General features: G+C 35.3%; 20 non-coding genes across 20 annotated transcripts; all 20 read right to left on the reverse strand.

Annotated features, from left to right (window-relative positions):
• Positions 1–893: 893 nt before the first annotated feature.
• On the reverse strand, positions 894–975 carry TRNAS-UGA (transfer RNA serine (anticodon UGA)). Its single transcript has one exon. It is a non-coding gene; the product is annotated as a tRNA-Ser (tRNA).
• A 1,080-nt stretch (positions 976–2,055) lies between these two features.
• TRNAS-UGA (transfer RNA serine (anticodon UGA)) lies at positions 2,056–2,137 on the reverse strand. The gene has a single exon. It is a non-coding gene; the product is annotated as a tRNA-Ser (tRNA).
• A 1,079-nt stretch (positions 2,138–3,216) lies between these two features.
• On the reverse strand, positions 3,217–3,298 carry TRNAS-UGA (transfer RNA serine (anticodon UGA)). The gene has a single exon. It is a non-coding gene; the product is annotated as a tRNA-Ser (tRNA).
• Positions 3,299–4,378: 1,080 nt separating this feature from the next.
• TRNAS-UGA (transfer RNA serine (anticodon UGA)) lies at positions 4,379–4,460 on the reverse strand. The gene has a single exon. It is a non-coding gene; the product is annotated as a tRNA-Ser (tRNA).
• A 1,080-nt stretch (positions 4,461–5,540) lies between these two features.
• On the reverse strand, positions 5,541–5,622 carry TRNAS-UGA (transfer RNA serine (anticodon UGA)). The gene has a single exon. It is a non-coding gene; the product is annotated as a tRNA-Ser (tRNA).
• Positions 5,623–6,702: 1,080 nt separating this feature from the next.
• Positions 6,703–6,784, reverse strand: TRNAS-UGA (transfer RNA serine (anticodon UGA)). Its single transcript has one exon. It is a non-coding gene; the product is annotated as a tRNA-Ser (tRNA).
• Positions 6,785–7,864: 1,080 nt separating this feature from the next.
• Positions 7,865–7,946, reverse strand: TRNAS-UGA (transfer RNA serine (anticodon UGA)). Its single transcript has one exon. It is a non-coding gene; the product is annotated as a tRNA-Ser (tRNA).
• A 1,080-nt stretch (positions 7,947–9,026) lies between these two features.
• TRNAL-UAA (transfer RNA leucine (anticodon UAA)) lies at positions 9,027–9,108 on the reverse strand. The gene has a single exon. It is a non-coding gene; the product is annotated as a tRNA-Leu (tRNA).
• Positions 9,109–10,188: 1,080 nt separating this feature from the next.
• Positions 10,189–10,270, reverse strand: TRNAS-UGA (transfer RNA serine (anticodon UGA)). Its single transcript has one exon. It is a non-coding gene; the product is annotated as a tRNA-Ser (tRNA).
• A 1,080-nt stretch (positions 10,271–11,350) lies between these two features.
• Positions 11,351–11,432, reverse strand: TRNAL-UAA (transfer RNA leucine (anticodon UAA)). Its single transcript has one exon. It is a non-coding gene; the product is annotated as a tRNA-Leu (tRNA).
• A 1,080-nt stretch (positions 11,433–12,512) lies between these two features.
• On the reverse strand, positions 12,513–12,594 carry TRNAS-UGA (transfer RNA serine (anticodon UGA)). Its single transcript has one exon. It is a non-coding gene; the product is annotated as a tRNA-Ser (tRNA).
• Positions 12,595–13,673: 1,079 nt separating this feature from the next.
• TRNAS-UGA (transfer RNA serine (anticodon UGA)) lies at positions 13,674–13,755 on the reverse strand. Its single transcript has one exon. It is a non-coding gene; the product is annotated as a tRNA-Ser (tRNA).
• Positions 13,756–14,835: 1,080 nt separating this feature from the next.
• On the reverse strand, positions 14,836–14,917 carry TRNAL-UAA (transfer RNA leucine (anticodon UAA)). Its single transcript has one exon. It is a non-coding gene; the product is annotated as a tRNA-Leu (tRNA).
• Positions 14,918–15,997: 1,080 nt separating this feature from the next.
• On the reverse strand, positions 15,998–16,079 carry TRNAS-UGA (transfer RNA serine (anticodon UGA)). The gene has a single exon. It is a non-coding gene; the product is annotated as a tRNA-Ser (tRNA).
• A 1,080-nt stretch (positions 16,080–17,159) lies between these two features.
• Positions 17,160–17,241, reverse strand: TRNAL-UAA (transfer RNA leucine (anticodon UAA)). Its single transcript has one exon. It is a non-coding gene; the product is annotated as a tRNA-Leu (tRNA).
• Positions 17,242–18,321: 1,080 nt separating this feature from the next.
• On the reverse strand, positions 18,322–18,403 carry TRNAS-UGA (transfer RNA serine (anticodon UGA)). The gene has a single exon. It is a non-coding gene; the product is annotated as a tRNA-Ser (tRNA).
• Positions 18,404–19,481: 1,078 nt separating this feature from the next.
• Positions 19,482–19,563, reverse strand: TRNAS-UGA (transfer RNA serine (anticodon UGA)). The gene has a single exon. It is a non-coding gene; the product is annotated as a tRNA-Ser (tRNA).
• Positions 19,564–20,643: 1,080 nt separating this feature from the next.
• TRNAL-UAA (transfer RNA leucine (anticodon UAA)) lies at positions 20,644–20,725 on the reverse strand. The gene has a single exon. It is a non-coding gene; the product is annotated as a tRNA-Leu (tRNA).
• A 1,080-nt stretch (positions 20,726–21,805) lies between these two features.
• Positions 21,806–21,887, reverse strand: TRNAS-UGA (transfer RNA serine (anticodon UGA)). The gene has a single exon. It is a non-coding gene; the product is annotated as a tRNA-Ser (tRNA).
• A 1,080-nt stretch (positions 21,888–22,967) lies between these two features.
• On the reverse strand, positions 22,968–23,050 carry TRNAS-UGA (transfer RNA serine (anticodon UGA)). Its single transcript has one exon. It is a non-coding gene; the product is annotated as a tRNA-Ser (tRNA).
• Positions 23,051–23,640: the final 590 nt, after the last annotated feature.

Here is a 23,640-nt window from a genome sequence, read left to right on the forward strand (position 1 = left end):
AATCAGAGCCTTTAACATCACACCATGCCAACACTAGTGCTCATGAACTGTATTGTACATTTCACGGACATTTTATCAAATAATAATCATTTAAAATATATTAGGTTTTTTATTGGTCTATTCCACAGGTTTTCAAACTTGGTTCTCAGAACCCCACACAGTGCATGTTTTGCAGGTCTCCTCGCAGAACCACAAGTAAATAATTAGCTCCACAAGTGGACTTTTTAAAATGTGTCAGTGAGTAATTAATACACATATGCACCTGCTGGGTTACCTGCAAATCATACACTGTGTGGGGTCCAGAGGACTGAGTTTGAGAACTTATGGTCTATTCCTTAATAAAGTTTGGAATTAGAACAACTGACACTGCACAATTAATAGTTTGTTGATTACCAGACATTATTTCTTACCTTTCATTACATCTCTACAGCTGTAAATCCAGATAGAAAGAATCTGCATGCACAAGTTGCCTCTGAGAAACATTTATACAAGGTCACAAGCATGTACATAGAATGCAGGAAGACACTGTCTGAGATTATATGGTTTAAAAAGAAGTCCATTGTAAAACAGGATATATATGTAGGTGAGCTAAGCTGAGATTGAGAACTCAATTCTTAAACATAACATGCTTTGATTCTCTTCATCTTTAATGCATTTCGTTTTTAAACCAGCTTGAAAAGCAAATGGATTTTGAGTCCATCACCTTAACCACTCGGCAACAACGACCTTAATGTTGTTTCACTGACAAGCTGTGTGCAAAATCAATGTTTTCCTTTTTTGGTAGCTTTTACAGTAAGTTAAACTTTGGGAAATGTAAAAGCTACTTTAGTTTCATGGAAAATAAGTTATCAAGGACAAATGAGCTTAGCTTTCTACATGCATAAAAAGCAGTACATAGCTGGCAGGATTTGAACCTGCACGGGGAAACCCCAATGGATTTCAAGTCCATCGCCTTAACCACTCGGCCACAACTACCTGACCTCAATTGGATGGTGCTACTTGGAAATCAAAACATTTTTCCTGTTGGCAGAAATATCTGATACATTTTATTTTAATTTGCTTCAATATTAATATGTAAACTTTGTGAAATATAATAGCTAGTATAGTTTAATGTCAAATATAGGTGTCAAGGACTTTTGATCTTGTACTAAATTAATTAGAAATCAGAGCCTTTAACATCACACCATGCCAACACTAGTGCTCATGAACTGTATTGTACATTTCACGGACATTTTATCAAATAATAATCATTTAAAATATATTAGGTTTTTTATTGGTCTATTCCACAGGTTTTCAAACTTGGTTCTCAGAACCCCACACAGTGCATGTTTTGCAGGTCTCCTCGCAGAGCCACAAGTAAATAATTAGCTCCACAAGTGGACTTTTTAAAATGTGTCAGTGAGTAATTAATACACATATGCACCTGCTGGGTTACCTGCAAATCGTACACTGTGTGGGGTCCAGAGGACTGAGTTTGAGAACTTATGGTCTATTCCTTAATAAAGTTTGGAATTAGAACAACTGACACTGCACAATTAATAGTTTGTTGATTACCAGACATTATTTCTTACCTTTCATTACATCTCTACAGCTGTAAATCCAGATAGAAAGAATCTGCATGCACAAGTTGCCACTGAGAAACATTTATACAAGGTCACAAGCATGTACATAGAATGCAGGAAGACACTGTCTGAGATTATATGGTTTAAAAAGAAGTCCATTGTAAAACAGGATATATATGTAGGTGAGCTAAGCTGAGATTGAGAACTCAATTCTTAAACATAACATGCTTTGATTCTCTTCATCTTGAATGCATTTCGTTTTTAAACCAGCTTGAAAAGCAAATGGATTTTGAGTCCATCACCTTAACCACTCGGCCACAACTACCTTAATGTTGTTTCACTGACAAGCTGTGTGCAAAATCAATGTTTTCCTTTTTTGGTAGCTTTTACAGTAAGTTAAATTTTGGGAAATGTAAAAGCTACTTTAGTTTCATGGAAAATAAAGTTATCAAGGACAAATGAGCTTAGCTTTCTACATGCATAAAAAGCAGTACGTAGCTGGCAGGATTTGAACCTGCGCGGGGAAACCCCAATGGATTTCAAGTCCATCGCCTTAACCACTCGGCCACAACTACCTGACCTCAATTGGATGGTGCTACTTGGAAATCCAAACATTTTTCCTGGTGGCAGAAATATCTGATACATTTTATTTTAATTTGCTTCAATATTAATATGTAAACTTTGTGAAATATAATAGCTAGTATAGTTTAATGTCAAATATAGGTGTCAAGGACTTTTGATCTTGTACTAAATTAATTAGAAATCAGAGCCTTTAACATCACACCATGCCAACACTAGTGCTCATGAACTGTATTGTACATTTTACGGACATTTTATCAAATAATAATCATTTAAAATATATTAGGTTTTTTATTGGTCTATTCCACAGGTTCTCAAACTTGGTTCTCAGAACCATACACAGTGCATGTTTTGCAGGTCTCCTCGCAGAACCACAAGTAAATAATTAGCTCCACAAGTGGACTTTTTAAAATGTGTCAGTGAGTAATTAATACACATATGCACCTGCTGGGTTACCTGCAAATCATACACTGTGTGGGGTCCAGAGGACTGAGTTTGAGAACTTATGGTCTATTCCTTAATAAAGTTTGGAATTAGAACAACTGACACTGCACAATTAATAGTTTGTTGATTACCAGACATTATTTCTTACCTTTCATTACATCTCTACAGCTGTAAATCCAGATAGAAAGAATCTGCATGCACAAGTTGCCACTGAGAAACATTTATACAAGGTCACAAGCATGTACATAGAATGCAGGAAGACACTGTCTGAGATTATATGGTTTTAAAGAAGTCCATTATGAAACAGGATATATATGTAGGTGAGCTAAGCTGAGATTGAGAACTCAATTCTTAAACATAACATGCTTTGATTCTCTTCATCTTTAATGCATTTCGTTTTTAAACCAGCTTGAAAAGCAAATGGATTTTGAGTCCATCACCTTAACCACTCGGCAACAACTACCTTAATGTTGTTTCACTGACAAGCTGTGTGCAAAATCAATGTTTTCCTTTTTTGGTAGCTTTTACAGTAAGTTAAACTTTGGGAAATGTAAAAACTACTTTAGTTTCATGGAAAATAAAGTTATCAAGGACAAATGAGCTAAGCTTTCTACATGCATAAAAAGCAGTATATAGCTGGCAGGATTTGAACCTTCGCGGGGAAACCCCAATGGATTTCAAGTCCATCGCCTTAACCACTCAGCCACAGCTACCTGACCTCAATTGGTTGGTGCTACTTGGAAATCAAAACATTTTTCCTGTTGGCAGAAATATCTGATACATTTTATTTTAATTTGCTTCAATATTAATATGTAAACTTTGTGAAATATAATAGCTAGTATAGTTTAATGTCAAATATAGGTGTCAAGGACTTTTGATCTTGTACTAAATTAATTAGAAATCAGAGCCTTTAACATCACACCATGCCAACACTAGTGCTCATGAACTGTATTGTACATTTTACGGACATTTTATCAAATAATAATCATTTAAAATATATTAGGTTTTTTATTGGTCTATTCCACAGGTTTTCAAACTTGGTTCTCAGAACCCCACACAGTGCATGTTTTGCAGGTCTCCTCGCAGAACCACAAGTAAATAATTAGCTCCACAAGTGGACTTTTTAAAATGTGTCAGTGAGTAATTAATACACATATGCACCTGCTGGGTTACCTGCAAATCATACACTGTGTGGGGTCCAGAGGACTGAGTTTGAGAACTTATGGTCTATTCCTTAATAAAGTTTGGAATTAGAACAACTGACACTGCACAATTAATAGTTTGTTGATTACCAGACATTATTTCTTACCTTTCATTACATCTCTACAGCTGTAAATCCAGATAGAAAGAATCTGCATGCACAAGTTGCCACTGAGAAACATTTATACAAGGTCACAAGCATGTACATAGAATGCAGGAAGACACTGTCTGAGATTATATGGTTTAAAAAGAAGTCCATTATAAAACAGGATATATATGTAGGTGAGCTAAGCTGAGATTGAGAACTCAATTCTTAAACATAACATGCTTTGATTCTCTTCATCTTTAATGCATTTCGTTTTTAAACCAGCTTGAAAAGCAAATGGATTTTGAGTCCATCACCTTAACCACTCGGCAACAACTACCTTAATGTTGTTTCACTGACAAGCTGTGTGCAAAATCAATGTTTTCCTTTTTTGGTAGCTTTTACAGTAAGTTAAACTTTGGGAAATGTAAAAGCTACTTTAGTTTCATGGAAAATAAAGTTATCAAGGACAAATGAGCTAAGCTTTCTACATGCATAAAAAGCAGTACATAGCTGGCAGGATTTGAACCTGCGCGGGGAAACCCCAATGGATTTCAAGTCCATCGCCTTAACCACTCGGCCACAACTACCTGACCTCAATTGGTTGGTGCTACTTGGAAATCAAAACATTTTTCCTGTTGGCAGAAATATCTGATACATTTTATTTTAATTTGCTTCAATATTAATATGTAAACTTTGTGAAATATAATAGCTAGTATAGTTTAATGTCAAATATAGGTGTCAAGGACTTTTGATCTTGTACTAAATTAATTAGAAATCAGAGCCTTTAACATCACACCATGCCAACACTAGTGCTCATGAACTGTATTGTACATTTTATGGACATTTTATCAAATAATAATCATTTAAAATATATTAGGTTTTTTATTGGTCTATTCCACAGGTTTTCAAACTTGGTTCTCAGAACCCCACACAGTGCATGTTTTGCAGGTCTCCTCGCAGAACCACAAGTAAATAATTAGCTCCACAAGTGGACTTTTTAAAATGTGTCAGTGAGTAATTAATACACATATGCACCTGCTGGGTTACCTGCAAATCATACACTGTGTGGGGTCCAGAGGACTGAGTTTGAGAACTTATGGTCTATTCCTTAATAAAGTTTGGAATTAGAACAACTGACACTGCACAATTAATAGTTTGTTGATTAACAGACATTATTTCTTACCTTTCATTACATCTCTACAGCTGTAAATCCAGATAGAAAGAATCTGCATGCACAAGTTGCCACTGAGAAACATTTATACAAGGTCACAAGCATGTACATAGAATGCAGGAAGACACTGTCTGAGATTATATGGTTTAAAAAGAAGTCCATTGTAAAACAGGATATATATGTAGTTGAGCTAAGCTAAGATTGAGAACTCAATTCTTAAACATAACATGCTTTGATTCTCTTCATCTTGAATGCATTTCGTTTTTAAACCAGCTTGAAAAGCAAATGGATTTTGAGTCCATCACCTTAACCACTCGGCAACAACTACCTTAATGTTGTTTCACTGACAAGCTGTGTGCAAAATCAATGTTTTCCTTTTTTGGTAGCTTTTACAGTAAGTTAAATTTTGGGAAATGTAAAAGCTACTTTAGTTTCATGGAAAATAAAGTTATCAAGGACAAATGAGCTTAGCTTTCTACATGCATAAAAAGCAGTACGTAGCTGGCAGGATTTGAACCTGCGCGGGGAAACCCCAATGGATTTCAAGTCCATCGCCTTAACCACTCGGCCACAACTACCTGACCTCAATTGGATGGTGCTACTTGGACATCCAAACATTTTTCCTGGTGGCAGAAATATCTGATACATTTTATTTTAATTTGCTTCAATATTAATATGTAAACTTTGTGAAATATAATAGCTAGTATAGTTTAATGTCAAATATAGGTGTCAAGGACTTTTGATCTTGTACTAAATTAATTAGAAATCAGAGCCTTTAACATCACACCATGCCAACACTAGTGCTCATGAACTGTATTGTACATTTTACGGACATGTTATCAAATAATAATCATTTAAAATATATTAGGTTTTTTATTGGTCTATTCCACAGGTTCTCAAACTTGGTTCTCAGAACCATACACAGTGCATGTTTTGCAGGTCTCCTCGCAGAACCACAAGTAAATAATTAGCTCCACAAGTGGACTTTTTAAAATGTGTCAGTGAGTAATTAATACACATATGCACCTGCTGGGTTACCTGCAAATCATACACTGTGTGGGGTCCAGAGGACTGAGTTTGAGAACTTATGGTCTATTCCTTAATAAAGTTTGGAATTAGAACAACTGACACTGCACAATTAATAGTTTGTTGATTACCAGACATTATTTCTTACCTTTCATTACATCTCTACAGCTGTAAATCCAGATAGAAAGAATCTGCATGCACAAGTTGCCACTGAGAAACATTTATACAAGGTCACAAGCATGTACATAGAATGCAGGAAGACACTGTCTGAGATTATATGGTTTAAAAAGAAGTCCATTGTAAAACAGGATATATATGTAGGTGAGCTAAGCTAAGATTGAGAACTCAATTCTTAAACATAACATGCTTTGATTCTCTTCATCTTGAATGCATTTCGTTTTTAAACCAGCTTGAAAAGCAAATGGATTTTGAGTCCATCACCTTAACCACTCGGCCACAACTACCTTAATGTTGTTTCACTGACAAGCTGTGTGCAAAATCAATGTTTTCCTTTTTTGGTAGCTTTTACAGTAAGTTAAATTTTGGGAAATGTAAAAGCTACTTTAGTTTCATGGAAAATAAAGTTATCAAGGACAAATGAGCTTAGCTTTCTACATGCATAAAAAGCAGTACGTAGCTGGCAGGATTTGAACCTGCACGGGGAAATCCCAATGGATTTCAAGTCCATCGCCTTAACCACTCGGCCACAACTACCTGACCTCAATTGGATGGTGCTACTTGGAAATCAAAACATTTTTCCTGGTGGCAGAAATATCTGATACATTTTATTTTAATTTGCTTCAATATTAATATGTAAACTTTGTGAAATATAATAGCTAGTATAGTTTAATGTCAAATATAGGTGTCAAGGACTTTTGATCTTGTACTAAATTAATTAGAAATCAGAGCCTTTAACATCACACCATGCCAACACTAGTGCTCATGAACTGTATTGTACATTTTACGGACATTTTATCAAATAATAATCATTTAAAATATATTAGGTTTTTTATTGGTCTATTCCAGAGGTTCTCAAACTTGGTTCTCAGAACCCCACACAGTGCATGTTTTGCAGGTCTCCTCGCAGAACCACAAGTAAATAATTAGCTCCACAAGTGGACTTTTTAAAATGTGTCAGTGAGTAATTAATACACATATGCACCTGCTGGGTTACCTGCAAATCATACACTGTGTGGGTTCCAGAGGACTGAGTTTGAGAACTTATGGTCTATTCCTTAATAAAGTTTGGAATTAGAACAACTGACACTGCACAATTAATAGTTTGTTGATTACCAGACATTATTTCTTACCTTTCATTACATCTCTACAGCTGTAAATCCAGATAGAAAGAATCTGCATGCACAAGTTGCCACTGAGAAACATTTATACAAGGTCACAAGCATGTACATAGAATGCAGGAAGACACTGTCTGAGATTATATGGTTTAAAAAGAAGTCCATTGTAAAACAGGATGTATATGTAGGTGAGCTAAGCTGAGATTGAGAACTCAATTCTTAAACATAACATGCTTTGATTCTCTTCATCTTGAATGCATTAAGTTTTTAAACCAGCTTGAAAAGCAAATGGATTTTGAATCCATCACCTTAACAACTCGGCAACAACTACCTTAATGTTGTTTCACTGACAAGCTGTGTGCAAAATCAATGTTTTCCTTTTTTGGTAGCTATTACAGTAAGTTAAACTTTGGGAAATGTAAAAGCTACTTTAGTTTCATGGAAAATAAAGTTATCAAGGACAAATGAGCTTAGCTTTCTACATGCATAAAAAGCAGTACGTAGCTGGCAGGATTTGAACCTGCACGGGGAAACCCCAATGGATTTCAAGTCCATCGCCTTAACCACTCGGCCACAACTACCTGACCTCAATGGGATGGTGCTACTTGGAAATCAAAACATTTTTCCTGTTGGCAGAAATATCTGATACATTTTATTTTAATTTGCTTCAATATTAATATGTAAACTTTGTGAAATATAATAGCTAGTATAGTTTAATGTCAAATATAGGTGTCAAGGACTTTTGATCTTGTACTAAATTCATTAGAAATCAGAGCCTTTAACATCGCACCATGCCAACACTAGTGCTCATGAACTGTATTGTACATTTTACGGACATTTTATCAAATAATAATCATTTAAAATATATTAGGTTTTTTATTGGTCTATTCCACAGGTTTTCAAACTTGGTTCTCAGAACCCCACACAGTGCATGTTTTGCAGGTCTCCTCGCAGAACCACAAGTAAATAATTAGCTCCACAAGTGGACTTTTTAAAATGTGTCAGTGAGTAATTAATACACATATGCACCTGCTGGGTTACCTGCAAATCATACACTGTGTGGGTTCCAGAGGACTGAGTTTGAGAACTTATGGTCTATTCCTTAATAAAGTTTGGAATTAGAACAACTGACACTGCACAATTAATAGTTTGTTGATTAACAGACATTATTTCTTACCTTTCATTACATCTCTACAGCTGTAAATCCAGATAGAAAGAATCTGCATGCACAAGTTGCCACTGAGAAACATTTATACAAGGTCACAAGCATGTACATAGAATGCAGGAAGACACTGTCTGAGATTATATGGTTTAAAAAGAAGTCCATTGTAAAACAGGATATATATGTAGGTGAGCTAAGCTGAGATTGAGAACTCAATTCTTAAACATAACATGCTTTGATTCTCTTAATCTTGAATGCATTTCGTTTTTAAACCAGCTTGAAAAGCAAATGGATTTTGAGTCCATCACCTTAACAACTCGGCCACAACTACCTTAATGTTGTTTCACTGACAAGCTGTGTGCAAAATCAATGTTTTCCTTTTTTGGTAGCTTTTACAGTAAGTTAAATTTTGGGAAATGTAAAAGCTACTTTAGTTTCATGGAAAATAAAGTTATCAAGGACAAATGAGCTTAGCTTTCTACATGCATAAAAAGCAGTAGGTAGCTGGCAGGATTTGAACCTGCGCGGGGAAACCCCAATGGATTTTAAGTCCATCGCCTTAACCACTCAGCCACAACTACCTGACATCAATTGGATGGTGCTACTTGGAAATCAAAACATTTTTCCTGGTGGCAGAAATATCTGATACATTTTATTTTAATTTGCTTCAATATTAATATGTAAACTTTGTGAAATATAATAGCTAGTATAGTTTAATGTCAAATATAGGTGTCAAGGACTTTTGATCTTGTACTAAATTAATTAGAAATCAGAGCCTTTAACATCACACCATGCAAACACTAGTGCTCATGAACTGCATTGTACATTTTACGGACATTTTATCAAATAATAATCATTTAAAATATATTAGGTTTTTTATTGGTCTATTCCACAGGTTTTCAAACTTGGTTCTCAGAACCCAACACAGTGCATGTTTTGCAGGTCTCCTCGCAGAGCCACAAGTAAATAATTAGCTCCACAAGTGGACTTTTTAAAATGTGTCAGTGAGTAATTAATACACATATGCACCTGCTGGGTTACCTGCAAATCGTACACTGTGTGGGGTCCAGAGGACTGAGTTTGAGAACTTATGGTCTATTCCTTAATAAAGTTTGGAATTAGAACAACTGACACTGCACAATTAATAGTTTGTTGATTAACAGACATTATTTCTTACCTTTCATTACATCTCTACAGCTGTAAATCCAGATAGAAAGAATCTGCATGCACAAGTTGCCACTGAGAAACATTTATACAAGGTCACAAGCATGTACATAGAATGCAGGAAGACACTGTCTGAGATTATATGGTTAAAAAAGAAGTCCATTGTAAAACAGGATATATATGTAGGTGAGCTAAGCTGAGATTGAGAACTCAATTCTTAAACATAACATGCTTTGATTCTCTTCATCTTGAATGCATTAAGTTTTTAAACCAGCTTGAAAAGCAAATGGATTTTGAATCCATCACCTTAACCACTCGGCCACAACTACCTTAATGTTGTTTCACTGACAAGCTGTGTGCAAAATCAATGTTTTCCTTTTTTGGTAGCTTTTACAGTAAGTTAAATTTTGGGAAATGTAAAAGCTACTTTAGTTTCATGGAAAATAAAGTTATCAAGGACAAATGAGCTTAGCTTTCTACATGCATAAAAAGCAGTACGTAGCTGGCAGGATTTGAACCTGCGCGGGGAAACCCCAATGGATTTCAAGTCCATCGCCTTAACCACTCGGCCACAACTACCTGACCTCAATTGGATGGTGCTACTTGGAAATCCAAACATTTTTCCTGGTGGCAGAAATATCTGATACATTTTATTTTAATTTGCTTCAATATTAATATGTAAACTTTGTGAAATATAATAGCTAGTATAGTTTAATGTCAAATATAGGTGTCAAGGACTTTTGATCTTGTACTAAATTAATTAGAAATCAGAGCCTTTAACATCACACCATGCCAACACTAGTGCTCATGAACTGTATTGTACATTTTACGGACATTTTATCAAATAATAATCATTTAAAATATATTAGGTTTTTTATTGGTCTATTCCACAGGTTCTCAAACTTGGTTCTCAGAACCCCACACAGTGCATGTTTTGCAGGTCTCCTCGCAGAACCACAAGTAAATAATTAGCTCCACAAGTGGACTTTTTAAAATGTGTCAGTGAGTAATTAATACACATATGCACCTGCTGGGTTACCTGCAAATCATACATTGTGTGGGGTCCAGAGGACTGAGTTTGAGAACTTATGGTCTATTCCTTAATAAAGTTTGGAATTAGAACAACTGACACTGCACAATTAATAGTTTGTTGATTACCAGACATTATTTCTTACCTTTCATTACATCTCTACAGCTGTAAATCCAGATAGAAAGAATCTGCATGCACAAGTTGCCACTGAGAAACATTTATACAAGGTCACAAGCATGTACATAGAATGCAGGAAGACACTGTCTGAGATTATATGGTTTAAAAAGAAGTCCATTGTAAAACAGGATATATATGTAGGTGAGCTAAGCTGAGATTGAGAACTCAATTCTTAAACATAACATGCTTTGATTCTCTTCATCTTGAATGCATTTCGTTTTTAAACCAGCTTGAAAAGCAAATGGATTTTGAGTCCATCACCTTAACAACTCGGCCACAACTACCTTAATGTTGTTTCACTGACAAGCTGTGTGCAAAATCAATGTTTTCCTTTTTTGGTAGCTTTTACAGTAAGTTAAATTTTGGGAAATGTAAAAGCTACTTTAGTTTCATGGAAAATAAAGTTATCAAGGACAAATGAGCTTAGCTTTCTACATGCATAAAAAGCAGTATGTAGCTGGCAGGATTTGAACCTGCGCGGGGAAACCCCAATGGATTTTAAGTCCATCGCCTTAACCACTCAGCCACAACTACCTGACATCAATTGGATGGTGCTACTTGGAAATCAAAACATTTTTCCTGGTGGCAGAAATATCTGATACATTTTATTTTAATTTGCTTCAATATTAATATGTAAACTTTGTGAAATATAATAGCTAGTATAGTTTAATGTCAAATATAGGTGTCAAGGACTTTTGATCTTGTACTAAATTAATTAGAAATCAGAGCCTTTAACATCACACCATGCCAACACTAGTGCTCATGAACTGCATTGTACATTTTACGGACATTTTATCAAATAATAATCATTTAAAATATATTAGGTTTTTTATTGGTCTATTCCACAGGTTCTCAAACTTGGTTCTCAGAACCCCACACAGTGCATGTTTTGCAGGTCTCCTCGCAGAACCACAAGTAAATAATTAGCTCCACAAGTGGACTTTTTAAAATGTGTCTGTGAGTAATTAATACACATATGCACCTGCTGGGTTACCTGCAAATCATACACTGTGTGGGGTCCAGAGGACTGAGTTTGAGAACTTATGGTCTATTCCTTAATAAAGTTTGGAATTAGAACAACTGACACTGCACAATTAATAGTTTGTTGATTACCAGACATTATTTCTTACCTTTCATTACATCTCTACAGCTGTAAATCCAGATAGAAAGAATCTGCATGCACAAGTTGCCACTGAGAAACATTTATACAAGGTCACAAGCATGTACATAGAATGCAGGAAGACACTGTCTGAGATTATATGGTTTAAAAAGAAGTCCATTGTAAAACAGGATATATATGTAGGTGAGCTAAGCTGAGATTGAGAACTCAATTCTTAAACATAACATGCTTTGATTCTCTTCATCTTGAATGCATTTCGTTTTTAAACCAGCTTGAAAAGCAAATGGATTTTGAGTCCATCACCTTAACCACTCGGCCACAACTACCTTATTGTTGTTTCACTGACAAGCTGTGTGCAAAATCAATGTTTTCCTTTTTTGGTAGCTTTTACAGTAAGTTAAATTTTGGGAAATGTAAAAGCTACTTTAGTTTCATGGAAAATAAAGTTATCAAGGACAAATGAGCTTAGCTTTCTACATGCATAAAAAGCAGTACGTAGCTGGCAGGATTTGAACCTGCACGGGGAAACCCCAATGGATTTCAAGTCCATCGCCTTAACCACTCGGCCACAACTACCTGACCTCAATTGGATGGTGCTACTTGGAAATCAAAACATTTTTCCTGGTGGCAGAAATATCTGATACATTTTATTTTAATTTGCTTCAATATTAATATGTAAACTTTGTGAAATATAATAGCTAGTATAGTTTAATGTCAAATATAGGTGTCAAGGACTTTTGATCTTGTACTAAATTAATTAGAAATCAGAGCCTTTAACATCACACCATGCCAACACTAGTGCTCATGAACTGTATTGTACATTTTACGGACATTTTATCAAATAATAATCATTTAAAATATATTAGGTTTTTTATTGGTCTATTCCACAGGTTCTCAAACTTGGTTCTCAGAACCCACACAGTGCATGTTTTGCAGGTCTCCTCGCAGAACCACAAGTAAATAATTAGCTCCACAAGTGGACTTTTTAAAATGTGTCAGTGAGTAATTAATACACATATGCACCTGCTGGGTTACCTGCAAATCATACACTGTGTGGGGTCCAGAGGACTGAGTTTGAGAACTTATGGTCTATTCCTTAATAAAGTTTGGAATTAGAACAACTGACACTGCACAATTAATAGTTTGTTGATTACCAGACATTATTTCTTACCTTTCATTACATCTCTACAGCTGTAAATCCAGATAGAAAGAATCTGCATGCACAAGTTGCCACTGAGAAACATTTATACAAGGTCACAAGCATGTACATAGAATGCAGGAAGACACTGTCTGAGATTATATGGTTTAAAAAGAAGTCCATTGTAAAACAGGATGTATATGTAGGTGAGCTAAGCTGAGATTGAGAACTCAATTCTTAAACATAACATGCTTTGATTCTCTTCATCTTGAATGCATTAAGTTTTTAAACCAGCTTGAAAAGCAAATGGATTTTGAATCCATCACCTTAACAACTCGGCAACAACTACCTTAATGTTGTTTCACTGACAAGCTGTGTGCAAAATCAATGTTTTCCTTTTTTGGTAGCTATTACAGTAAGTTAAACTTTGGGAAATGTAAAAGCTACTTTAGTTTCATGGAAAATAAAGTTATCAAGGACAAATGAGCTTAGCTTTCTACATGCATAAAAAGCAGTACGTAGCTGGCAGGATTTGAACCTGCACGGGGAAACCCCAATGGATTTCAAGTCCATCGCCTTAACCACTCGGCCACAACTACCTGACCTCAATGGGATGGTGCTACTTGGAAATCAAAACATTTTTCCTGTTGGCAGAAATATCTGATACATTTTATTTTAATTTGCTTCAATATTAATATGTAAACTTTGTGAAATATAATAGCTAGTATAGTTTAATGTCAAATATAGGTGTCAAGGACTTTTGATCTTGTACTAAATTCATTAGAAATCAGAGCCTTTAACATCGCACCATGCCAACACTAGTGCTCATGAACTGTATTGTACATTTTACGGACATTTTATCAAATAATAATCATTTAAAATATATTAGGTTTTTTATTGGTCTATTCCACAGGTTTTCAAACTTGGTTCTCAGAACCCCACACAGTGCATGTTTTGCAGGTCTCCTCGCAGAACCACAAGTAAATAATTAGCTCCACAAGTGGACTTTTTAAAATGTGTCAGTGAGTAATTAATACACATATGCACCTGCTGGGTTACCTGCAAATCATACACTGTGTGGGTTCCAGAGGACTGAGTTTGAGAACTTATGGTCTATTCCTTAATAAAGTTTGGAATTAGAACAACTGACACTGCACAATTAATAGTTTGTTGATTAACAGACATTATTTCTTACCTTTCATTACATCTCTACAGCTGTAAATCCAGATAGAAAGAATCTGCATGCACAAGTTGCCACTGAGAAACATTTATACAAGGTCACAAGCATGTACATAGAATGCAGGAAGACACTGTCTGAGATTATATGGTTTAAAAAGAAGTCCATTGTAAAACAGGATATATATGTAGGTGAGCTAAGCTGAGATTGAGAACTCAATTCTTAAACATAACATGCTTTGATTCTCTTAATCTTGAATGCATTTCGTTTTTAAACCAGCTTGAAAAGCAAATGGATTTTGAGTCCATCACCTTAACAACTCGGCCACAACTACCTTAATGTTGTTTCACTGACAAGCTGTGTGCAAAATCAATGTTTTCCTTTTTTGGTAGCTTTTACAGTAAGTTAAATTTTGGGAAATGTAAAAGCTACTTTAGTTTCATGGAAAATAAAGTTATCAAGGACAAATGAGCTTAGCTTTCTACATGCATAAAAAGCAGTATGTAGCTGGCAGGATTTGAACCTGCGCGGGGAAACCCCAATGGATTTTAAGTCCATCGCCTTAACCACTCAGCCACAACTACCTGACATCAATTGGATGGTGCTACTTGGAAATCAAAACATTTTTCCTGGTGGCAGAAATATCTGATACATTTTATTTTAATTTGCTTCAATATTAATATGTAAACTTTGTGAAATATAATAGCTAGTATAGTTTAATGTCAAATATAGGTGTCAAGGACTTTTGATCTTGTACTAAATTAATTAGAAATCAGAGCCTTTAACATCACACCATGCAAACACTAGTGCTCATGAACTGCATTGTACATTTTACGGACATTTTATCAAATAATAATCATTTAAAATATATTAGGTTTTTTATTGGTCTATTCCACAGGTTTTCAAACTTGGTTCTCAGAACCCAACACAGTGCATGTTTTGCAGGTCTCCTCGCAGAGCCACAAGTAAATAATTAGCTCCACAAGTGGACTTTTTAAAATGTGTCAGTGAGTAATTAATACACATATGCACCTGCTGGGTTACCTGCAAATCGTACACTGTGTGGGGTCCAGAGGACTGAGTTTGAGAACTTATGGTCTATTCCTTAATAAAGTTTGGAATTAGAACAACTGACACTGCACAATTAATAGTTTGTTGATTAACAGACATTATTTCTTACCTTTCATTACATCTCTACAGCTGTAAATCCAGATAGAAAGAATCTGCATGCACAAGTTGCCACTGAGAAACATTTATACAAGGTCACAAGCATGTACATAGAATGCAGGAAGACACTGTCTGAGATTATATGGTTAAAAAAGAAGTCCATTGTAAAACAGGATATATATGTAGGTGAGCTAAGCTGAGATTGAGAACTCAATTCTTAAACATAACATGCTTTGATTCTCTTCATCTTGAATGCATTAAGTTTTTAAACCAGCTTGAAAAGCAAATGGATTTTGAATCCATCACCTTAACCACTCGGCCACAACTACCTTAATGTTGTTTCACTGACAAGCTGTGTGCAAAATCAATGTTTTCCTTTTTTGGTAGCTTTTACAGTAAGTTAAATTTTGGGAAATGTAAAAGCTACTTTAGTTTCATGGAAAATAAAGTTATCAAGGACAAATGAGCTTAGCTTTCTACATGCATAAAAAGCAGTACGTAGCTGGCAGGATTTGAACCTGCGCGGGGAAACCCCAATGGATTTCAAGTCCATCGCCTTAACCACTCGGCCACAACTACCTGACCTCAATTGGATGGTGCTACTTGGAAATCCAAACATTTTTCCTGGTGGCAGAAATATCTGATACATTTTATTTTAATTTGCTTCAATATTAATATGTAAACTTTGTGAAATATAATAGCTAGTATAGTTTAATGTCAAATATAGGTGTCAAGGACTTTTGATCTTGTACTAAATTAATTAGAAATCAGAGCCTTTAACATCACACCATGCCAACACTAGTGCTCATGAACTGTATTGTACATTTTACGGACATTTTATCAAATAATAATCATTTAAAATATATTAGGTTTTTTATTGGTCTATTCCACAGGTTCTCAAACTTGGTTCTCAGAACCCCACACAGTGCATGTTTTGCAGGTCTCCTCGCAGAACCACAAGTAAATAATTAGCTCCACAAGTGGACTTTTTAAAATGTGTCAGTGAGTAATTAATACACATATGCACCTGCTGGGTTACCTGCAAATCATACATTGTGTGGGGTCCAGAGGACTGAGTTTGAGAACTTATGGTCTATTCCTTAATAAAGTTTGGAATTAGAACAACTGACACTGCACAATTAATAGTTTGTTGATTACCAGACATTATTTCTTACCTTTCATTACATCTCTACAGCTGTAAATCCAGATAGAAAGAATCTGCATGCACAAGTTGCCACTGAGAAACATTTATACAAGGTCACAAGCATGTACATAGAATGCAGGAAGACACTGTCTGAGATTATATGGTTTAAAAAGAAGTCCATTGTAAAACAGGATATATATGTAGGTGAGCTAAGCTGAGATTGAGAACTCAATTCTTAAACATAACATGCTTTGATTCTCTTCATCTTGAATGCATTTCGTTTTTAAACCAGCTTGAAAAGCAAATGGATTTTGAGTCCATCACCTTAACAACTCGGCCACAACTACCTTAATGTTGTTTCACTGACAAGCTGTGTGCAAAATCAATGTTTTCCTTTTTTGGTAGCTTTTACAGTAAGTTAAATTTTGGGAAATGTAAAAGCTACTTTAGTTTCATGGAAAATAAAGTTATCAAGGACAAATGAGCTTAGCTTTCTACATGCATAAAAAGCAGTATGTAGCTGGCAGGATTTGAACCTGCGCGGGGAAACCCCAATGGATTTTAAGTCCATCGCCTTAACCACTCAGCCACAACTACCTGACATCAATTGGATGGTGCTACTTGGAAATCAAAACATTTTTCCTGGTGGCAGAAATATCTGATACATTTTATTTTAATTTGCTTCAATATTAATATGTAAACTTTGTGAAATATAATAGCTAGTATAGTTTAATGTCAAATATAGGTGTCAAGGACTTTTGATCTTGTACTAAATTAATTAGAAATCAGAGCCTTTAACATCACACCATGCCAACACTAGTGCTCATGAACTGCATTGTACATTTTACGGACATTTTATCAAATAATAATCATTTAAAATATATTAGGTTTTTTATTGGTCTATTCCACAGGTTCTCAAACTTGGTTCTCAGAACCCCACACAGTGCATGTTTTGCAGGTCTCCTCGCAGAACCACAAGTAAATAATTAGCTCCACAAGTGGACTTTTTAAAATGTGTCTGTGAGTAATTAATACACATATGCACCTGCTGGGTTACCTGCAAATCATACACTGTGTGGGGTCCAGAGGACTGAGTTTGAGAACTTATGGTCTATTCCTTAATAAAGTTTGGAATTAGAACAACTGACACTGCACAATTAATAGTTTGTTGATTACCAGACATTATTTCTTACCTTTCATTACATCTCTACAGCTGTAAATCCAGATAGAAAGAATCTGCATGCACAAGTTGCCACTGAGAAACATTTATACAAGGTCACAAGCATGTACATAGAATGCAGGAAGACACTGTCTGAGATTATATGGTTTAAAAAGAAGTCCATTGTAAAACAGGATATATATGTAGGTGAGCTAAGCTGAGATTGAGAACTCAATTCTTAAACATAACATGCTTTGATTCTCTTCATCTTGAATGCATTTCGTTTTTAAACCAGCTTGAAAAGCAAATGGATTTTGAGTCCATCACCTTAACCACTCGGCCACAACTACCTTATTGTTGTTTCACTGACAAGCTGTGTGCAAAATCAATGTTTTCCTTTTTTGGTAGCTTTTACAGTAAGTTAAATTTTGGGAAATGTAAAAGCTACTTTAGTTTCATGGAAAATAAAGTTATCAAGGACAAATGAGCTTAGCTTTCTACATGCATAAAAAGCAGTACGTAGCTGGCAGGATTTGAACCTGCACGGGGAAACCCCAATGGATTTCAAGTCCATCGCCTTAACCACTCGGCCACAACTACCTGACCTCAATTGGATGGTGCTACTTGGAAATCAAAACATTTTTCCTGGTGGCAGAAATATCTGATACATTTTATTTTAATTTGCTTCAATATTAATATGTAAACTTTGTGAAATATAATAGCTAGTATAGTTTAATGTCAAATATAGGTGTCAAGGACTTTTGATCTTGTACTAAATTAATTAGAAATCAGAGCCTTTAACATCACACCATGCCAACACTAGTGCTCATGAACTGTATTGTACATTTTACGGACATTTTATCAAATAATAATCATTTAAAATATATTAGGTTTTTTATTGGTCTATTCCACAGGTTCTCAAACTTGGTTCTCAGAACCCACACAGTGCATGTTTTGCAGGTCTCCTCGCAGAACCACAAGTAAATAATTAGCTCCACAAGTGGACTTTTTAAAATGTGTCAGTGAGTAATTAATACACATATGCACCTGCTGGGTTACCTGCAAATCATACACTGTGTGGGGTCCAGAGGACTGAGTTTGAGAACTTATGGTCTATTCCTTAATAAAGTTTGGAATTAGAACAACTGACACTGCACAATTAATAGTTTGTTGATTACCAGACATTATTTCTTACCTTTCATTACATCTCTACAGCTGTAAATCCAGATAGAAAGAATCTGCATGCACAAGTTGCCACTGAGAAACATTTATACAAGGTCACAAGCATGTACATAGAATGCAGGAAGACACTGTCTGAGATTATATGGTTTAAAAAGAAGTCCATTGTAAAACAGGATGTATATGTAGGTGAGCTAAGCTGAGATTGAGAACTCAATTCTTAAACATAACATGCTTTGATTCTCTTCATCTTTAATGCATTTCGTTTTTAACCAGCTTGAAAAGCAAATGGATTTTGAGTCCATCACCTTAACCACTCGGCAACAACTACCTTAATGTTGTTTCACTGACAAGCTGTGTGCAAAATCAATGTTTTCCTTTTTTGGTAGCTTTTACAGTAAGTTAAACTTTGGGAAATGTAAAAGCTACTTTAGTTTCATGGAAAATAAAGTTATCAAGGACAAATGAGCTTAGCTTTCTACATGCATAAAAAGCAGTATGTAGCTGGCAGGATTTGAACCTGCACGGGGAAACCCCAATGGATTTCAAGTCCATCGCCTTAACCACTCGGCCACAGCTACCTGACCTCAATTGGATGGTGCTACTTGGAAATCAAAACATTTTTCCTGTTGGCAGAAATATCTGATACATTTTATTTTAATTTGCTTCAATATTAATATGTAAACTTTGTGAAATATAATAGCTAGTATAGTTTAATGTCAAATATAGGTGTCAAGGACTTTTGATCTTGTACTAAATTCATTAGAAATCAGAGCCTTTAACATCACACCATGCCAACACTAGTGCTCATGAACTGTATTGTACATTTTACGGACATTTTATCAAATAATAATCATTTAAAATATATTAGGTTTTTTATTGGTCTATTCCACAGGTTTTCAAACTTGGTTCTCAGAACCCCACACAGTGCATGTTTTGCAGGTCTCCTCGCAGAACCACAAGTAAATAATTAGCTCCGCAAGTGGACTTTTTAAAATGTGTCAGTGAGTAATTAATACACATATGCACCTGCTGGGTTACCTGCAAATCATACACTGTGTGGGGTCCAGAGGACTGAGTTTGAGAACTTATGGTCTATTCCTTAATAAAGTTTGGAATTAGAACAACTGACACTGCACAATTAATAGTTTGTTGATTAACAGACATTATTTCTTACCTTTCATTACATCTCTACAGCTGTAAATCCAGATAGAAAGAATCTGCATGCACAAGTTGCCACTGAGAAACATTTATACAAGGTCACAAGCATGTACATAGAATGCAGGAAGACACTGTCTGAGATTATATGGTTTAAAAAGAAGTCCATTGTAAAACAGGATATATATGTAGGTGAGCTAAGCTGAGATTGAGAACTCAATTCTTAAACATAACATGCTTTGATTCTCTTAATCTTGAATGCATTTCGTTTTTAAACCAGCTTGAAAAGCAAATGGATTTTGAGTCCATCACCTTAACAACTCGGCCACAACTACCTTAATGTTGTTTCACTGACAAGCTGTGTGCAAAATCAATGTTTTCCTTTTTTGGTAGCTTTTACAGTAAGTTAAATTTTGGGAAATGTAAAAGCTACTTTAGTTTCATGGAAAATAAAGTTATCAAGGACAAATGAGCTTAGCTTTCTACATGCATAAAAAGCAGTATGTAGCTGGCAGGATTTGAACCTGCGCGGGGAAACCCCAATGGATTTTAAGTCCATCGCCTTAACCACTCAGCCACAACTACCTGACATCAATTGGATGGTGCTACTTGGAAATCAAAACATTTTTCCTGGTGGCAGAAATATCTGATACATTTTATTTTAATTTGCTTCAATATTAATATGTAAACTTTGTGAAATATAATAGCTAGTATAGTTTAATGTCAAATATAGGTGTCAAGGACTTTTGATCTTGTACTAAATTAATTAGAAATCAGAGCCTTTAACATCACACCATGCCAACACTAGTGCTCATGAACTGCATTGTACATTTTACGGACATTTTATCAAATAATAATCATTTAAAATATATTAGGTTTTTTATTGGTCTATTCCACAGGTTCTCAAACTTGGTTCTCAGAACCCCACACAGTGCATGTTTTGCAGGTCTCCTCGCAGAACCACAAGTAAATAATTAGCTCCACAAGTGGACTTTTTAAAATGTGTCAGTGAGTAATTAATACACATATGCACCTGCTGGGTTACCTGCAAATCATACACTGTGTGGGGTCCAGAGGACTGAGTTTGAGAACTTATGGTCTATTCCTTAATAAAGTTTGGAATTAGAACAACTGACACTGCACAATTAATAGTTTGTTGATTACCAGGCATTATTTCTTACCTTTCATTACATCTCTACAGCTGTAAATCCAGATAGAAAGAATCTGCATGCACAAGTTGCCACTGAGAAACATTTATACAAGGTCACAAGCATGTACATAGAATGCAGGAAGACACTGTCTGAGATTATATGGTTTAAAAAGAAGTCCATTGTAAAACAGGATATATATGTAGGTGAGCTAAGCTGAGATTGAGAACTCAATTCTTAAACATAACATGCTTTGATTCTCTTCATCTTTAATGCATTTCGTTTTTAAACCAGCTTAAAAAGCAAATGGATTTTGAGTCCATCACCTTAACCACTCGGCAACAACTACCTTAATGTTGTTTCACTGACAAGCTGTGTGCAAAATCAATGTTTTCCTTTTTTGGTAGCTTTTACAGTAAGTTAAACTTTGGGAAATGTAAAAGCTACTTTAGTTTCATGGAAAATAAAGTTATCAAGGACAAATGAGCTTAGCTTTCTACATGCATAAAAAGCAGTACATAGCTGGCAGGATTTGAACCTGCGCGGGGAAACCCCAATGGATTTCAAGTCCATCGCCTTAACCACTCGGCCACAACTACCTGACCTCAATTGGATGGTGCTACTTGGAAATCAAAACATTTTTCCTGTTGGCAGAAATATCTGATACATTTTATTTTAATTTGCTTCAATATTAATATGTAAACTTTGTGAAATATAATAGCTAGTATAGTTTAATGTCAAATATAGGTGTCAAGGACTTTTGATCTTGTACTAAATTAATCAGAAATCAAAGCCTTTAACATCACACCATGCCAACACTAGTGCTCATGAACTGTATTGTACATTTTACGGACATTTTATCAAATAATAATCATTTAAAATATATTAGGTTTTTTATTGGTCTATTCCACAGGTTTTCAAACTTGGTTCTCAGAACCCCACACAGTGCATGTTTTGCAGGTCTCCTCGCAGAACCACAAGTAAATATTTAGCTCCACAAGTGGACTTTTTAAAATGTGTCAGTGAGTAATTAATACACATATGCACCTGCTGGGTTACCTGCAAATCATACACTGTGTGGGGTCCAGAGGACTGAGTTTGAGAACTTGTGGTCTATTCCTTAATAAAGTTTGGAATTAGAACAACTGACACTGCACAATTAATAGTTTGTTGATTAACAGACATTATTTCTTACCTTTCATTACATCTCTACAGCTGTAAATCCAGATAGAAAGAATCTGCATGCACAAGTTGCCACTGAGAAACATTTATACAAGGTCACAAGCATGTACATAGAATGCAGGAAGACACTGTCTGAGATTATATGGTTTAAAAAGAAGTCCATTGTAAAACAGGATATATATGTAGGTGAGCTAAGCTGAGATTGAGAACTCAATTCTTAAACATAACATGCTTTGATTCTCTTCATCTTGAATGCATTTCGTTTTTAAACCAGCTTGAAAAGCAAATGGATTTTGAGTCCATCACCTTAACCACTCGGCCACAACTACCTTAATGTTGTTTCACTGACAAGCTGTGTGCAAAATCAATGTTTTCCTTTTTTGGTAGCTATTACAGTAAGTTAAACTTTGGGAAATGTAAAAGCTACTTTAGTTTCATGGAAAATAAAGTTATCAAGGACAAATGAGCTTAGCTTTCTACATGCATAAAAAGCAGTATGTAGCTGGCAGGATTTGAACCTGCACGGGGAAACCCCAATGGATTTCAAGTCCATCGCCTTAACCACTCGGCCACAACTCACAAAAACAGTATTGGCACTGCGCTAAAGAAAAAGAATAGGTTAAACTGTATAGTGCTGCTGCAAGGGGTGGAGCTACTACCTAGCTCCACTATGATATAGACCAAAGACACAGGATTTTTCCCCAGCGCACAGTACAGAATATACAATAAATACAATAAAAAAACTAAACTTTTTCAGTTCCTTAAATTTCTTTTTATTTAATAATTCCAGAAAAACGATCAATATTCAATTAAAAAGTATGCATACAGTGATAAAAGAGGGAAGTGACTGCCTATTACCGGTAAACATACATTTAACAATCACAGACACATAAAAAACAAATAAAGGCAAAAAATTGAAGGGTAAAAAATTCACTATACCCCACAGTATTGTGGTAGTCTCCGATTAAAAAATGACCAGTTCTCATAGATTAAATGCGCTACTATGCGACTTACTCCTTCTATGCTATATATTGATAGCCACAAAAATCCTCTTAGGGCAAACACCTTTTTTAGGGGGGGGGGGGGGGAGACCAAAAAAAACCTTTAGTTGTATGCAGAGTTTGTAAAAGGGTTGGTCTTTTCCAATTGAATGTATTCACCCCTATCGAT

Source organism: Pseudophryne corroboree, chromosome 11, assembly GCF_028390025.1.
Source record: "Pseudophryne corroboree isolate aPseCor3 chromosome 11, aPseCor3.hap2, whole genome shotgun sequence".
In the NCBI taxonomy this organism is placed as follows: domain Eukaryota; kingdom Metazoa; phylum Chordata; class Amphibia; order Anura; family Myobatrachidae; genus Pseudophryne; species Pseudophryne corroboree.